The sequence below is a fragment of the Pteropus alecto genome, unplaced genomic scaffold (genome assembly GCF_000325575.1).
Source record: "Pteropus alecto unplaced genomic scaffold, ASM32557v1 scaffold115, whole genome shotgun sequence".
In the NCBI taxonomy this organism is placed as follows: domain Eukaryota; kingdom Metazoa; phylum Chordata; class Mammalia; order Chiroptera; family Pteropodidae; genus Pteropus; species Pteropus alecto.
In genome coordinates, this window is record NW_006436814.1 from 1,543,005 (window position 1) to 1,546,477 (window position 3,473).

Consider the following 3,473-nt stretch of genomic DNA (forward strand, 5'->3'; position numbering starts at 1 on the left):
CGTGTGCTTCTGGCAGAAAAAAGCAGAGGTACTAGCCTCCGACTTTAATTTTTTAAAAACATGTAAGAATTTTATCCTTTGAACAAACAAGATTACTGAAAGTACCTGTGGTTTTTGAAAAAAAGTTTCTAGTTTAGGGAATGCGGTAGTAAATGTGATAGGCACAAACCCTGTTTGAAAATGGCAAGACAAACATGCTTTATGTATAAGTCCTGAAAAGAGAAAAGTTGGGACAGTAACACTAGTTTTGGAAACTGGAATGTTGCTTTAAATCCAGGCTAGCAGCGATGAGTTATTGTAATGACCTCTGTGCATAGAGAGATGCTAGCAGTGGACAGACGTCCGGTGTAGACCACATGGCTCATTTGGGAGCTATGCTCATGTAGCTCTGGGTCTGCTCCTGAATCAGTTCAAGGTGAGTTATGTTCAACGACACTGAGATGTTGTTGGAATGTGTGTATGAGGAAGTTTGTCACTGCGATCCTTCTTTGTACCTTATTTTGAAGAATAAATGACACCTTTTTCTGGTTGCCTTTTAAAACTTTTAAATAAAAAGGAAGGATAGATGCAAAGAGTTATTAAGTTATTCTGATGTTTTGGTGTTATAAATTCAACTTAAAGACCAACAACTTAAATTCATGGCGTAAGTATTCTTTTCTACTTTAAAAAAATCTGTTCAATGAAACTACAAAGGTAAAACCCGAGTTTTTACACAGCATGACCAGCCACACCGAGTCTACTACTTCAAGATCTGGAAGGAGAATCTATAAAGCGTTTTCTCAGACTTTCATCTTAAACTATCACATGGGATGAAGAAGACTGGTTAGAGTTTTGTAGATATTTCTGTTTCTGAACTATGACATGAGCCTTATAGATTGTAAAATATAGTTGAAATTAGTGTACAAAACTCAATTTTTAAAATTCTATTTGCTTTAAATTCTGTTAAGTTTCACTTATCCAAAATAAACTTACACAAATATGAAAGAACGTTTCAAATTACAAGGTAATATGTAATGTAGTGTTTGTAAAATGCTCTTGTCTAATATTAACCAGTGGTATTTTTTTTAACCAGTGGTATTTTGACTTGTATAGTCATAATCTGTTAAAATAACTTTAACATCCACTGATGTAGATTAGTAACGTAAGTTCAGATTTAAAGATTGATGGGAAAATGTGCATGTAATACTTTTGCAAGTATTGAGAGTTGGGTATGTTTTGAAGAGTAATTTGTTTTCATTTGATGCCATGTTCTGAGTGTCAGAAAATGGGTTTTCTCAAAGTCCATTGCCACCAGTGGCAGGCCTTGAATGCTGGTATAGAGAAATAACTGTACACCTTACTAGCAGTGAGGCAAATAACTTCGATTAAAGTTTTAGAGAAAAAATTTTTTTTTACCTTTTACATTTCAAAGACACCATCCACTAAGATAACAAGCCACAGACAGGGAGAAAATATTTGCAAATCATATATCTGATTTAAAAAAAAAAACAAACTTGTATCCAGAATATATAAGGATCTCATAATTAAAAAAAAAACAAATAATCTAGTTCAAAAATGGGCAAAATATTTGAATAGTCACGTCACTAAAGTTATACAAATAGCCATGAAAAGATGGTGGAACATCATTAGTCACAGTAGGAAAATGACTACACTTCACATCTGTTAGAATGGCTACAATCGAAAGACACACAATAAGGGGTATTTACGAGGATGTGGAGAAACAGGAGCCCTTATACATTGCTGATAACTGTTAAGTGCAGTCAGTTTGAAAGTTTCTTTTAAAAATTAAATATAGTCTATGGCCATGCCACCCTGAACGTGCCCGATTTCATCTGATCTCAGAAGCTAAGCAGGGTCAGGCCTGGTTAGTACTCGGATGGGAGACCACCTGGGAGGACCAGGCGCTGTAGGTGTTTAAAAAAATAAATTTAATTAATTAATTAATTAATTAATTTAAAAAAATAAATATAAATGTACAATATAATCCAGAAATTCCACTCTTAGATATCTATTCAAGAGGAATGAAAAGATATGTTCATACAAAGACTCACACACAAATGCTCATAGCAGCATTTTTCATAAGAGGGAAAGCTGAAAATAATTCACATGTCCATGAACAGATGAAGAAAATGTGGTATATCCATAATGGAATACTCTTCAGCAGCAAAAAGAGATGAAGTACATGGTACAGCCTCAAAACTTTGTGTTAAATGAAAACAGATATAAAAGAGCGCATATTAAAATTTCATTTATGCGAAATGTCCAGGAAAGATAATTCTATTGAGAAAGTAGATTTGTGAGGTTGGGGTGGGAATAGCGAGTGAATGTAAATGGGCAAGAGATGATTTTTATGGGGTGATAGAAATGTTCTAAAATTGAATTATAGTGATGGTTACACAATTTGGTAAATTTACTAAATTGCCTAAATGTATTCTCAAAACAGGTGAATTTTATGGTATATAAATTATACCCTAATAAAGCTGTTTAAATAAAAACCATAGTTAAGAGCCACTTTGATAAAAATAAAATCAGATCAAGAAGTCTCTGAGGGAAGACAGATGGATTGATGCTGTGCATAAAGGTGATCCAAATCTTATTTTCCTTCTCAGATAGATTCTATAAAGGTAGGTACTTTCCTAGATTAACATCTAGGCTAATGATATATATTGGTAAAAAAAAAAAAAAATGGTAAAAAAAATAAACTGTTCTTTAACCTTTAGAGGAAAAAAAGTGGCAAACAACTTACAAAGTCTTCTCTTCCCCAAAATTCTGGAAGAATTTTCCAATCAGGCCATCTCTTAGCTTATATACTATGTGACTGCAGAATCTAGGGAAAGCATAGTTTTTCTTCCTTCGTTCACAACCTCTGATCTGTGTCACTGGGTGTTTATTCAGTGTTTCGGAAGATCAAGGCTGTAAACTAATGCCAAATGCCAATATCCCAATCATTTTCCCCAGAGGTATACTGACCATAATGTATTATGTGGATTTCCGAAATGATTAATCACTGAATATTTTTGTTCGAGTGCACTTGAAATAGCAATTTATTCTCAATAACTGCTAAAACTCATTTTAAAAAAATAATACTTAAGATTATATTCTTTAAAAAAAATCTAAATACAAAGATATATAAGGAAAACTTCAAAGTCATCTTCTAGTGACCAATGTTCATCGTTTGATATATTCCCTGACATATTTCTTGTTCCTACCTTATGACCAACACAAATGTTCTTCCTCCCTCCCCCACTCCTCCTCAATGGTGCCACACTATAGAAAACTTCGTGTTTATATGCCAACACATCAAAGTCATCTTTATAATCAATAGGTATTGATCTAACTTTTTAAAGGTTTTATAGAAGACCATGGTATGCTATTAACGGATGTTCACATACTTCCAGTAATACAATTACATGTGAAATCGAGCTGCTTTTTTTTTTTGGTAGTGGAATTGCTGGTAGGCCAAAGGATTTGCA

At 33.4% G+C, this 3,473-nt stretch overlaps 1 pseudogene; it reads left to right on the forward strand.

The window, feature by feature from the left end:
• The first annotated feature begins 1,794 nt into the window (after positions 1-1,794).
• LOC112481733 lies at positions 1,795-1,913 on the forward strand (annotated as a pseudogene).
• The last annotated feature ends 1,560 nt before the right edge of the window (positions 1,914-3,473 follow it).